Source organism: Crotalus tigris, unplaced genomic scaffold, assembly GCF_016545835.1.
Source record: "Crotalus tigris isolate CLP2741 ecotype Arizona unplaced genomic scaffold, ASM1654583v1 scf7180000020932.1150333, whole genome shotgun sequence".
Taxonomy (NCBI): Eukaryota; Metazoa; Chordata; class Lepidosauria; order Squamata; family Viperidae; genus Crotalus; species Crotalus tigris.
This window is the reverse complement of record NW_024098263.1, coordinates 371,784-386,493: the sequence shown is the minus strand read 5'-3', so window position 1 is coordinate 386,493 and position 14,710 is coordinate 371,784.

The window sequence follows — 14,710 nt, the reverse complement described above, 5'->3', positions numbered from 1 at the left end:
CGGCGGCGGCGGCGGCTGCACGGCCAGGAAGCCTCGGGCGCTGCTGGATCCTCGCCGGGAGGCGCCCCCTGCAGGGCGGAGGAGGCACCGCCGCGCCCTCCGCCCCGCCCCGGCCCGGCCCGGCCCGGGACCTTCGACGCAACGGCCCCCCCCCCGTCTCCACCACCACGCACCGCCCGGGATCCCGTTCCCACGTGCTGACGACGGACACGTGTCCAATGGAGGCCCCGAGGCAGCCTGAGCAGCAAGAGATCTGCCCCTGGGTCACCCGTCCACCCCCCCCGTGGTTTGGTCGGACACGTGTCTTGCAACGCGGAGGATGCTCCTTCACACGTGCTTCGGACGGACACGTGTGTTGCAAGCTTCCCAACACTGAGAATGCTCCTTCACACGTGTTTCGGCCGGACACGTGTATTGCAACCTTTCCAAGGCTGAGCATGCTCCTTCACACCGGCTTTGGAGGGACACGGGTATTGCAACACTGAGGATGCTCCTTCACACGTGCTTCGGCGGGACACGTGTATTGCAAGCTTCCCAAGGCTGAGCGTGCTCCTTGACACGGGCTTTGGACGGACACGTTTATTGCAACGAGGAGGGTCCTCCTTCAGACGTGCTTCGAATGGACACGGGTATTGCAAGCTTACCAACACGGAGAATGCTCCTTCACACGTGTTTCGGCCAGACACATGTACTGCAACCTTTCCAAGGCTGAGGGTGCGGGGCTTTGGAATGACATGTGTATTGCAAGCTTCCCAAGGCTGAGGGTGCTCCTTCACAGGTGCTTCGGACAGACACGTGTATTGCACCGCTGGGGGTGCTCCTTCACACGTGCTTCAGACAGACACGTGTATTGCAAGCTTCCCAAGGCTGAGCATGCTCCCTCACATGTGCTTCGGATAGACACATGTATTGCAACACTGAGGATGCTCCTTCACACGTGCTTCAGACCGACACATGTATTGCAAGTTTCCCAAGGCTGAGCATGCTCCTTCACACGTGCTTCGGACGGACACATGTATTGAAAGCTTCCCAATGCGGAGGATGCTCCTTCACACATGCTTTGGACGGACACGTGCATTGCAAGCTTCCCAAGGCTGAGCGTGCTCCTTCACACATGCTTCAGACGGACACGTGTACTGCAAGCTTCCCAACATGGAGGATGCTTCTTCACATGTGTTTTGGACGGACACGTGTATTGCAAGCTTCCCAACGCGGAGGATGCTTCTTCACACGTGCTTTGGCCATGTCCCCATGGATGCTCTGTCACATGTTCTTTGGAGGGACACGTGTACTGCATGCATGCCAACCTCGAGGATGCTTGTTCACACGTGCTTTGCATGAACACGTGTGTACTGCAGGCCCCGGGCCCGATGCAGCCTGAGGTTTTGGTATTCTGCCTTCCCAGCCAAGCGGACTCCAGGGGCTAGGATCTCCCCTTGGTCACCCATCCCAACCCTCAGGGATGCTCCTTCACATGTACTTTGGATGGACACGTGTATTGCAAGCATCCCAACCCGGAGGGTGCTCCTTCACATGTGCTTTGGATACACATGTGTCCTGGAAGCCCTGGGCCCCATGCAGTCTGATGAGCTGGCGTTTTCCCTCCCAGGAGCAAGGATCTCCTCTTGGTCCCCCATCCCTGTCCCGAGGAGATTGCTTCACATGTGCTTGGGCCGAACATGTGTCCTGGAGGCCCTAGGGCCCCCGTCCAAACCCCAAGGAGGCTGCTTCACATGTGTTTTGGATGGACACGTGTATTAGAAGCCATAGGCTCCCTGCAACTTGATCTGGGATTCTGCCTCCCAGGAGCGAGGATCTCCACTTGGTCCCCCATCCCAGCCTCGAGGAGGCGGTTTCACACATGCTTTGGCTGGACACGTGTCCTAGAAAGCCTAGGATCTGGGCACTGTAACCCTGTTGACCTGTGCCAGGCTGTCTTCCTCTTTTGGGCCAAGTCCGATTCCATCGAGGATCTCCTCATGGTGCCCCATCCCGGCTCCAAGAAGGCTGCTTCATGCTTTGGATGGACAAGTGTATTGAAAGCCTTAGGCCCGATGCAGCTTGAGTACAGCTAGTCCTTCACTTACAGCAGTCCATTTAGTGACCGTTCGAACTTACCATGGCAGGGAAAAAAGGGACTTAGCACCGTATTTCGCACTCACGACCGTCACAGCGTGCTCACACGGTCAAAATTCAGACGCTTGACCAGTGGCTCCTATTTATGATGGCTGCAGGGTCCTGGGGGAGGGTTCAAGTGATCCCCTACAGGCTTTGATCCAGGCCAGGGGTCTTCAAATTTGGCTCTGTTATGACTGGTGGACTTCAACTCCCAGAATTCCTCAGCCATGCACGCTGGCTGAGGAATTCTGGGAGTTGAACTCCACCAGTCATAAAAGGGCCACATTTGAAGACCCCCTGAGAGTCTGGATGCAAGCCTGCACTTTCATCAAACTGGCCAACTGAGGAATCCTGGGAATTGAAGTCCACCAGTCATAAAAGGGCCAAGTTGGAAGACCCCCTGAGAGTCTGGATCTAAGCCTGCAGTTTTATCAAAATGGCCGACTGAGGAATTCTGGGAGTTGAAGTCCACCAGTCATAAAAGGGCCAAGTCGGAAGACCCTTGAGAGTCTGGATCCAAGCCCGCAGTTTCATCAAAATGGCCGACTGAGGAATTCTGGGAGTTGAAGTCCACCAGTCATAAAAGGGCCAAGTTTGAACACCCCTGAGAGTATAGATCCAAGCCTGCAGTTTCATCAAAATGGCCGACTGAGGAATCCTGGGAGTTGAAGTCCTCCAGTCATAAAAGGGCAAAGATGGAAGACCAGGTCTGGTTCCAAACCACCAGTTCCATCAAAATGGCCGACTGAGGAATCCTGGGAGTTGATGTCCACCAGTCATAAAAGGGACAATTTTGAAGACCCCTGAATTAAATCCCTGCAGTGATTCACTTAACTGTGGTAAGGAAGGTCGTAAAATGGGGCCAAACTCACTGAGCAATAGAAACTTTGGTCTCAATTGTTGTCGTAGGTTGAGGACAATCTGAAGCTGGAGATCTCCCTTCCCAGACCTCCCCCTCTGAGGATTTCCTGGTGGTGCCCCGTCCCGGCAGCCAGCTTGGACTTTTTCCCACCTATTTCACAGCCAGGAGACGCAGGTTGGTGTCTTCCTGCCTGCCTCCGGACTGCTTTTGAATCCGCCTCCTAGCCGCTATCCCAGGATTTCCTGGTGGTGCCCCATCCGACGCCCAGCCGCGTCCTTGGGTCTTCTTCCAGCCAAGTCGATTCGGAAGAGGCTCTCCTCTTATTCCCCCATCCCAGCTCCAAGTTTTGTCTGTATCTCACGCCTTTTGTCAGCCAGGACATGAAGTGGGTTACTCCTAGACTGTATCCCAGGATTTCCTAGTGGTGCCCCATCCGACTCCCAGGCACATCCTGGATCTTCTTCCAGCCAAATCGATTCGGGGGAGGCTCTCCTCTTGGTCCCCCATCCCAGCTCCAAGCTTTGTCTTTATCTCCTTTCCTCAGCCAGTACATGAAGTGGGTTACTCCTAGACTGTATCCCAGGATTTCCTAGTGGTGCTCCATCCAACTCCCAGGCGCATCCTTGGGTCTTCTTTCAGCCAAGTCGATTTGGGAGAGGCTCTCCTCTTGGTCCCCCATCCCAACTGCAAGCTTTGTCTTTATCTCCTTTCCTCTGCCAGAACATGCAAGTGGGCTACTCCTAGATTTTACCCCGGGATTTCCTGGTGGTGCCCCATCCGATGCCCAGCCATGTGTGAAACCCACACACCCACTCAGCTCCCTGCTTCGCACACGCATTGGGGGAGCAAAGCTAGTTTGTCTCGGCTTGATTGAACCTCACCTCGGTTTTCCCAGCCAAGTCGACCCGGGCAAGGATCTCCTCTTGGTCTCCCATTCCTGTTCCAAACATTGCTTTTTTTTCTGACCCCTTTCTTTGCCCAGCCAGGTGATGCAGGTGAGTTTACTCCTGCCTCCTTCTGGGCTCTTTTCGACTCCCTATTCTAACCTTTACTGTAGCCTTTCCTGGTGGTGCCCCATCCAATTCCCAGCCAAATCCGTTGTATGAAATTAACCTCGCCCATGGACGCTTCACACGTGCTTTGGCCGCTCCCATGTGTTGGGGACAAAATGATCCCACCACGGCCCAGTGAAACTCCAGGGTGTTTTCTCCCTTCCCAGCCAAATCTACGGCCTAAGGATTTCCTGGTGGTGTCCCATCCCACCTCACTTGTTGCTTTTTCCAACTCGTTTTACGTTTTTTTTTTCTTCTTCCCATTTTTGAACCTCACCTCTCCCTCAACAGAGACACAAGGGGGCACCCTCCTTTCTTCTTCTTCCTCTTGCTTTCAAGTTTATAGCCCTGAGTTTTCCTAGTGGTGCCCCATCCAACGTCCAGCCGCATCTTTACAACTTCTGCGAAATCCATTCTTCCACTGAGTTTCACAGCTGGGTGTCTTTCGCGGGAACGCTGCAACCTGGCTAGGCTACAGCTGTTTCCGGTGTTTCTCTCACACCCAGTGTTTGCACACGTGTGTTCCGCATGACCGATCACGCAACCCGCTTGCTGCTTCTCCAAGGAACGGATCCTGCAAACAACCTGCTTTATCTGGCAGTTTGAGATGGGGGGGGGCTGATCGGATTTTGCTGCCTCTGTCGGGAGCGTGATTGTAGTCGGATATTTATTAATATTGATAAATATTAAAAATTAATATTTTCTATCCACTGTGGATAGAAAAGAAAAGCCGGAGAAATGAGATTTTTTTTCCCTTCCAAGCTCAGCGGCTGAGCTTCACCGATGCCTCTCTTAGTAACGCTAAAAAAATGGCTTCCATCCTCTTATAGATTTTTTTGAGACCCCTGACTCTTCATTCAGAGACCGAGGATCGCCGAGTGGTCTCCCGTCCCAGCCAACCCGGATTCACCGTGCTGCATTTCGTGAGATTGCTTGAAACATGAAGGCGGGCGTTTGACTTTGTTTCGATGTCACGACAAACCCAAGAAGCGTTTCGGACAAGCACACGTGCACAACAAGCAGCCTTTTTTTTGTGTTGCAATGGTCAACCTATCTGATGTGTTTTCCCACACTCTTCTGCAGGAAGATCCACCTTTTGCTAAAATGAGCACCCATTGGCTGCAGAAGAGGCCTCTCTGCAGCTGCGGGAAATCTAAAATGGGGGTATCCAGCTTTCATACTTCTGGACTTCAACTCCCAGAATCCCCCAGCCAGCATATTTTAAGAGGGCTGGACTTCAACACCCAGAATCCTCCAGCCAGCATGCTTTAAGAGGAGTGGACTTCAACTCCCAGAATTCCCCAGCAAACGTATTTTAATGGGAGAACTTCAACTCCCAGAATCCTCCAGCCGGGACGCTTTAAAAGGGGTGGACAATTCCCAGAATCCCTCAGCCGGCATGCTTTAAGAGGAGTGGACTTGCACTCCCAGAATTCACCAGCCAGCCATCCTTTAAGAGGGGTGAACTTCAACTCCCAGAATTCCCCAGCAAACATACTTTAACGGGAGGACTTGAACTCCCAGCCAGCACGTTTTAAAAGGGGTGGACTTCAACGCCCAGAATTCACCAGCTAGCGTGCTTTAAAAGGGGTGGACTACAGCTCCAAGAATCCACCAGCCAGCCTGTTTTAAGAGGGCAGACCTCAACTCCCAGAATCCCCCAAGTGTGCTTTAAGAGGGGAGGACTTCAACTCCCAGAATTCCTTCGTCATAATGCTGTGTGGGGGGAATTCTAGAAGTCCAGAGATTTCAAGTTGCTGAGCTGGCAGGGGAATTCTGGGAGTTGACGTCCCCACGGTTTAAAAGAGCGAAATATTGCGAAAGAGCTTGTCGTACTACAATTCCCATCGGGCTGTCATTGCGAGAGTAATGGGGCGTGTCGCCCGGGGGCTCCAGGTTGCAGAAGCCGTTCACGCGACGTCAGCGGCATTTCCCCTCCCTTGGTTTCTTCCGCGCAGGCGCGATTCTCGCTCCCTGGCAGTAGGTGGCGCTGCTGAACAACTTCGCCGCCCGGATCCGCTCTTGGCAACTATACTTTCGCGCCGGATGAAAAGGGACAACCAATCGTATTCATCTTCCCGCCTCTCCCGTCGGCGCCGCCCCACCCCTTCGAGCGGTTAACTCTTTCCTCGCCAGAGCGGAGTGAGAAAGGGCTGGACGCCGATGGGAAAAGTCGCCAGGAGTTCCGCCTGCTTTTCTTGCTCAGCCAAAAGGCTAAAAGGGATTGGAAACCCTGCACAGCAGGCCGTTTGTTAGAATTTGGGCCATGGGCTGCAACAAAAAAAGAGAAAGAAATTAAAAAGTTTTTAAAATGCCATTGCAAAAATCATCGCCATTGCATTTCCCCCCCACTAGGGAAAGAGGAACTAATTTTCAAGAAAGCAAATACGGGATTTTAAAAAACAGAATAAAATGCAAGCTGAATAATAATTTCCATTCATTTCAGCCCTGCCTTTAAAAATCCCTGCAGCTTGATGAATAAATTGATTTCTTGCAATTTATCCACTAAAAAAAAAAAAAAACACAATATTCAATTCGGCTCTTTCGCAATATTAGCTCTTTGAAAGCGTGTGGACTTTCAACTCCCAGAATTCCCCAGCCAGCTCAGCAACTTCAGATCTGTGGACTTCTAGAATTCCCCTGACAGCATGATGGCTAAGGAATTCTGGGAGTTGAGGTCCAACCCTCTTAAAACATGCCAGATGGGGGATTCTGGGAGTTGAAGTCCTCCCCTCTTAAACGATGCCAGCTGGGGGATTCTGGGAGTTGAAGTTCTCCCCTGTTAAAGCATGCCAGATGGGGCATTCTGGGAGTTGAAGTCTACTCCTCTTAAAGGATGCCAGCTGGGGGATTCTGGGAGTTGAACTCCACCCCTCTTAAAGCATGGTTGGCTCGGGGATTCTGGGAGTTGAAGTCCTCCCCTCTTAAACGATGCCAGCTGGGGGATTCTGGGAGTTGAAGTCCTCCCCTCTTAAAGCATGCCAGATGGGACATTCTGGGAGTTGAAGTCCACCTCTCTTAAAGCATTCTGGCTGGGGGATTCTGGGAGTTGAAGTCCACTCAGAGCATGTTGGATGGGGGATTCTGGGAGTGCAAGACCACCCCTCTTAAAGCAGGCCGGCTGGGGGATTCTGGGAGTTGAAATCCTCCCCTCTTCAATCCTCCTGGAGGGGGGATTCTGGGATTTGAAGCCCACTCCTCTTAAAGCAGGCCTGCTGGGGGATTCGTTCGCCTGCACCCTCGCAGCAGTCACATGTAGCTTCCTCTGCCTCCTTTACGACAGCCTCGCCGGTTCGTCTTGGGTCACCACGGTCTCAGGCGTGTACCAGCGTGTCACAGGCACCTTCTGTCACGGGCTCCTCCTGTCCTTCTCGACAGCGTCTTCTCGTCCTAGCCATGCGTTCCCGAGTCTCCAAGGCAGAGCGCCTGGCCGCTCAAGCAGCAGAAGCACGAGTTGAAGCCGCGGTGGCTGCGGCAGCTTTACGTGTGGGAAAAGCCTTGAGTTTTTACAGCGCAAAGGGGAGGCAGCAGCGATAGCAGCAAGAGCTGCCGTGTTACGGGCGCAGGCTGAAAGCGCTGCCTTCGTGCACAGTTTGGAAGGCCTAGAAAGTGGAAGCTCGCACAGCCGTGGCAAGGTCTACACGTGGAGGACCAGAAGGCGGTACGACAGGAGCAGGAAGGAGTGACGCGGTCGACCGCAAAACTCCCGGATACCAAGCGAACGAGGAGAATCTCAACCACCGGAGACGCAAACTACTCAGCAAGCCAATGTCGTAGCATCTGGATCACGAGAACTCCCCTTCGGATCTGTACAACGTACCCCAACAAACTGAGACACGGGGGTGAATCGGATTGGTCCATCTGTAACAACGAAGACGCCTCAGCGGGCGGGCACGATTCCTGCGCCAAGGCAGAGGAATTCCGGCCAAACCTTCAAGGCGATTCGAAAATGGATCAGCAGGGAGGAGAACAACTCCCGTCTGGGTCATGGGAAGATGGCCTCCTCAGTCAGTACTCTGAAGGACATTGCCAGCCGTCTTTAGCCCGGGCCCCTGCTCTTGAGAGCAACGCCTTTGTAGACGAACGAAAAGGCACCAGCCGTGCTCCTAACGACTCCCAAAACCACACTACCTCCGCCTAACTACACCCTCTACGCGGCACCAATGTGTCCTTCCACATCCTGTGGAAGGAGGTGGGATTTGGCATCCAGAGGTGCGCAGAAATTCTCTGACAAACCGGGAAAAAGGAGAGGTTTCCAAGTGTATAACCCAGTCGTTAAGCAAATCTGTCTTCCTCCATTGCTCGTCAGAAGGTCGCAAACGGGGATCACGTCATCCCCGGGACCCTGCGACCGTCATAAATATGAATCCGTTGCCAAACGTCTGATTTTGGATCTCGTGACCCTGGGGAAGGCTGCAAGTCGTTAAGTAGGAAAAATGGTCCTCAGTCACCGTCGTAACTTGAGGACTTTCCCGTACTAGCTGGTGAACAAGCAAAGTCCATGGCGAAGCCAGATTCACTGAACAACTTAGCCAAATGTATGAGTTTTGATCACATTATAAAGGTGGTTGCGTGTAAAAAAATGGTCCTGAGTCCCATTGTAACTTGACACGGTCGCTGTATGAAGCGTCGTAAGTCGAGGATTCCCTGTAGCTCTGAAATGATGAGCCAACGGGCCACCGTCTATTAGTCCTCGACTTACAACCGTCTGTTTAGTGTCCGTTCAAAATCAAAATGGCCCCTGTAAAAAGGAGTGTCAGAATGGCAGATGGGAGATTTGGCCACTAGGGGGCAGCAACCAACCGACTAATGCAGGACTAGGCCACCTTGGCTCTTTTATGACGTGTGGACTTCAACTCCCAGAATTCCTGAGCCAGCCTGGCTCAGCTTGGAAACCTCTCCCTTTCCCCTCAGCATGGCTGGCTCAGGAATTCTGGGAGTTGAAGTCCATGAGTCATAAAAGAGCCAAGGTAGACTACATCTGGCCTAGGCCTAGGCTGCTTCATGACTCGTGGACTTCAACTCCCAGAATTCCTGAGCCAGCCTGGCTCAGCTTGGAAACCTCTCCCTTTCCCCTCAGCATGGCTGGCTCAGGAATTCTGGGAGTTGAAGTCCACGAGTCATAAAAGAGCCAAGGTGGCTTACCCCTGGATGAGTGATTTGGAAAACCAGGCCGAGTTAAACTGAGTTAGTTGGACAGTAGGCTGGAAAAAATACAATGGTTCTCGACTTACGACCACAATGGAACCCCCCCCAACTTTCCATCGTTAAGTGAGACAGTGGTTAAAATGAGTGGCTTCTCCATGGACTTTGCTGGTTTGCCAGCTAGTACTGGAAAGTTCTCGAGTAACGATGGTTCATTTAGCGACTGTTCAAAGTTACGACGGCACGGGAAAAGGTGACTGAGGGCCAGTTTTCATACTTCAAAAGTACAACCGTTTTTCACACCCAACCATTTTTTCACACTTATGAGCGTTTTTCACATTTATGATCGTTTTTCACATTTATGACCATTTTCACACTTAACTGTTTTTTCATACACGACCATTTTTTCACACGACCGTTTTTCACACTTACGACTGTTTTTCAGCCATCATCCTTTAAGAGGGGTGGGCATTGACTCCCAGAATCCCCCAATCAGCACTCTTTGAGTGGGGTGTGCGTCAACTCCCAGAATCCCCTAGTCAGCACACTTTGAGAGGGGTGGACTTCAACTCCCAGAATTCCCCAGCCAGCATGCTTTAAGAGGGGTGGACTTCCACTCCCAGAATTCCCCAGAGCACGCTTTGAGAGGGGTGTACTTCAATTCCCAGAATCCCCCAGCCAGCATGTTTTAAGAAGGGTGGACTTCAACTCCCAGTATTCTCCAGCTGGCATGCTTTAAGAGGGGTGGGCGTCAACTCCCAGAATCCCCCAATCAGCACGCTTTGAGAGGGGTGGGCGTCAACTCCCAGAATCCCCCAATCAGCATGCTTTGAGAGGGGTGGACTTCCACTCCCAGAATTCCCCAGAGCACGCTTTGAGAGGGGTGTAATTCAATTCCCAGAATCCCCCAGCCAGCATGTTTTAAAAAGGGTGGACTTCAACTCCCAGAATCCCCCAGCCAGCATCGTTTAAGGGGGGGAGAACTTCAACTCCCAGTATTCTCCAGCTGGCATGCTTTAAGAGGGGTGGGCGTCAACTCTCAGAATCCCCCAATCAGCACGCTTTGAGAGAGGTGGGCGTCAACTCCCAGAATCCCCCAATCAGCACGCTTTGAGAGGGGTGGACTTCAACTCCCAGAATCCCCCAATCAGCACGCTTTGAGAGGGGTGGACTTCAACTCCCAGAATCCCCCAGCCGGCATGCTTTAAGAGGGGTGGACTTCCACTCCCAGAATCCCCCAGCCGGCATGCTTTAAGAGGGGTGGACTTCCACTCCCAGAATCCCCCAGCCGGCATGCTTTGAGAGGGGTGGACTTCAACTCCCAGAATTCCTTAGCCATCATGCTGTCAGGGGAATTCTAGAAATCCACAGATCTGAAGTTGCTGAGCTGGCTGGGGAATTCTGGGAGTTGAAAGTCCACACGCCTTCAAAGAGCCAATATTGCGAAAGAGCCGAATTGAATATTGTGCTTTTTTCTTTAATGGATAGATTGCCTAGAAATCAATTTATTCATCAAGCTGCAGGGATTTTAAAGGCAGGGCTGAAATGAATGGAAATCATTATTCAGCTTGCATTTCATTCTGTTTTTATAATCCCTTATTTGCTTTCTGGAAAATTAGTTCCTCTTTCCCTAGTGGGGGGGAAATGCAATGGCGATGATTTTTGCAATGGCATTTTTAAAAGTTTTTAATTTCTTTCTCTTTTTTTGTTGCAGCCCATGGCTCAAATTCTAACAAACGGCCTGCTCTGCAGGGTTTCCAAATCCCTTTTAGCCTTTTGGCTGAGCAAGAAAAGCCGGCGGAACTCCTGGCGACTTTTCCCATCGGCGTCCAGCCCTTTCTCACTCCGCTCTGGCGAGGAAAGAGTTAACGGCTCGAAGGGGTGGGGCGAAGCCAATGGGAGAGGCGGGAAGATGAATACGATTGGTTGTCCCTTTTCATCCGGCGCGAAAGTATAGTTGCCAAGAGCGGATCCGGGCGGCGAAGTTGTTCGGCAGCGCCACCTACCGCCAGGGAGCGAGAATCGCGCCTGCGCAGAAGGAACAAAGGGAAGGGAAATGCCGCTCATGACGCGGGAATGGCACATTTGCAACTGTTTTTCGTATTTATGACCGTTTTTACAATCACCCTTTTTTGCACCATTTTTACGACCGTTTTTCACATTTACAACCATTTTTGTTTTTTCAATTACCATTTTTTCACACTTATGACCGTTTTTAATGTGTTTTTCACCTACGACCGTTTTTCACATTTATGACCGTTTCCACTTAATGACCGTTTTTTCCACACTATTTTTTTGCACTTACAACCGTTTTTTAGGACCATTTTTTTCATTTATGAGCGTTATTCACTTACGACCGTTTTCCACATTTATGACTGTTTTCAAACTTATAACCATTTTCACACCATTTTTTCACTTGCGACCATTTTTCACTTATGACCTTTATTCATACAACCGTTTTCCACATTTGCGACGGTTTTTCACAGATGACTGTTTTTCACACCTATGACTATTTTTCACACTTACGACCGTTCTTCACAACCGTTTTTTCAGTTACGACCGTTTTTCAAATTTACGACTGTTTTCACACTTCGGACTATTGCAGCATCTCCATGGGCACGGGATCAAAATGCAGACGCTTGGCATTTGACTCGTCTTTATGACGGTCGCAGTACCCTGGGCTTACATGATCCCCTTTTGCGACCTTCCACCAAGCAAAGTCAATGGAGGAGCCCGATTCATTTTACTACCAAAAGGATTCATTTAAGAACAGTGGTAGGGAAGGTTGTAAAATGAGGCAAAGAAAAAAAATCACTTAACCATGTTGCTTAATAATGGAAATATTGGGCTTCGTTGTGGTCGTAAGTTGAGGACTGAATGATGGTGGGCGGAGATTGTAAAAGGCAGCAAAATTTACCTCACAAGTGTCTCGCTTAGTAACAGAAATGGGCTCAGTTGTGGTCATAAGTGGAGGACTGAACCTTGGTGGGCAGATAGATTATAGAAGGGAGCAACATTTACCTCACAACTATCTTGCTTAGTGACTGAAATGTTGGGCTCAGCTGTGGTTGTACGTTGAGGACTGAATGACGGTGGGCAGGGAGGTTGTAAAAGGGAGCAAAATTTACCTCACAAGTGTCTTGCTTAGTAATGGAAATGGGCTCAGTTGTGGTCGTAAGTGGAGGACTGAACCATGGCGGGCAGATAGATTATAGAAGGAAGCAAAATTTACCTCACAACTATCTCGCTTAGTGACTGAAATGTTGGGCTCAGCTGTGGTTGTACGTTGAGGACTGAATGACGGTGGGCAGGGAGGTTGTAAAAGGGAGCAAAATTTACCTCACAAGTGTCTTGCTTAGTAATGGAAATGGGCTCAGTTGTGGTCGTAAGTGGAGGACTGAACCATGGTGGGCAGATAGATTATAAGAAGGAGCAAAATTTACCTCACAACTATCTTGCTTAGTGACTGAAATGTTGGGCTCAGTTGTGGTTGTACGTTCAGGACTGAATGACGGTGGGCAGGGAGGTTGTAAAAGGGAGCAAAATTTACCTCACGTGTCTTGCTTAGTAACAGAAATGGGCTCAGTTGTGGTCGTAAGTGGAGGACTGAACCATGTTGCTCCCTTCTATAGATTATAGAAGGGAGCAACATTTACCTCACAACTGTCTCACTTAGTAAAGGAAATATAGTGGGACTGCTGCAACGATCATAAGTGTGAGGACTAGCGAACGTTTAGTACAACAGGAGCAAAAACAGTGAATTCGGATCATTTTTCACACTTAACGACTGTTGCAGTATTCCCAGGGTCAAAATTCAGACGATTGGCAACTAACTCATCTTTATGACGTTTGCGGTGTCGCATGGGGGTCATGTGATCCCCTTTTGCGACCTGAGAAACAAAGTCAACGAGGGAAGTCAGATTCACTTAACGACTGAGTGTCCAACTTTAACGTCTGCGATTCGCTGTGGAAAGGTCATGAGACAAAAACTCAAAACGTCTCACTTAGTGACAGAATTTTTGGCCTCAATTGTGGTCATAAGTCGAGGACTGCCTGTACAGGGGGACTGCTGCAACAGTCGTGTGAGAACTGGCCAAAAGTAAACTTTTCTTTAGTGCTAGAAATTCGGTCACTAAACAAACTCTTGTCAGTTTGCCAAGCATCTGAATTTTGATCATGTGACCGTGAGGAACACAAAACAGTCATACGTGCAAATAATGGTCATAAGTCACTTCTTTCCGTGCCGTAACTTCGAGCAGTCACTAAGCGAACTCTTGTTAAGCCGAGGACTCCCCATAGCTCTCAATTGAGGACCCAACAGCTCACAAATTGTCTACTAGTCTTATGCTGACAGTCCTCAAATCTGAATTTTAATCACCTGACATCCAGGACGCTAGGACCGTCATAAACACGAGTCGGTTGCCAAACGTCTGAATTTGGATCACGTGACCCTGGGACGCTGCGACCGTCATGAATATGAATCAATTGCCCAGTGTCTGAATTTTGATCCCTTGACCCCAGGGATTTTGCGAAGAACAGTACCGAGTCCATTTTTCAGTACCGTTGAAACTCAGAATGGTCACTAAACCAACGGTCGTTAAGGCGAGGACTTACTGTTACTCGACAGATTTCCAAGAGGTTGGACAAAGAGTTTGCATCCAGCCAGGGATGGTCAAAAGCCGGGACAATCCTACTTTCCATTCTTGTCATCTTAACGAAGAGTTGATTTTATTTTAAAAGTATTTTAAAATCGTTGAAGGATCAGGTGAAGGATAAGCATTTTTTTTTTTTAAAAAAAGAACCTTGGATGGAAGTTGAAAGTTAGCGCCGATTGGCTGAAGAATGTCTGAGCTCCTTTGGGAGCTTAGGGGGTTGGACTAGATGACCACTAGGGTCCCTTCCAAATCTGTTTTTCTGTAAGGGTCTCCTGCTTGAGCAGGGGGTTGGACTAGATGACCTCGAAGGTCCCTTCTAGCTCATAATTCTGTCAGGGTCTCCTGCCTGAACAAGGGGTTGGACTTGATGATCTCTAAGGTCCCTTCCAGCTCTGTGATTCTGTAAGGGTCTTTTGCTTGAGCAGGGGGTTGGACTAGAAGACCTCCAAGGCCCCTTCCAGCTCTGTTATTCTGTAAGGTTCTCCTGTCTGAATAGGAGCTGGACTAGATGACCTCCAGGGTCCCTTCTAGCTCGTTATTCTGTCAGGGTCCCTTGCCTGAACAGGGGGTTGGAGTAGATGACCTCCACGGTCCCTTCCAACTGTTATTCTGTAATTGTTCTGTCTTGAGCAGGGGGTTGGACTAGATGACCTCCAAGGTCACTTCCAACTGTTATTCTGCATGGGTTTCATGCTTGAACAGGGGATTGGAGTAGATGACCTCCAAGGTTTGAATAGGGGCTGAACTAGATAACCTCCAAGGTCCCTTCTAGCTCGTTATTCTGTCAGGGTCCCTTGCCTGAACAGGAGGTTGGAGTAGATGACCTCCCTTGCCTGAACAGGAGGTTGGAGTAGATGACCTCCACCTCCACGGTCCCT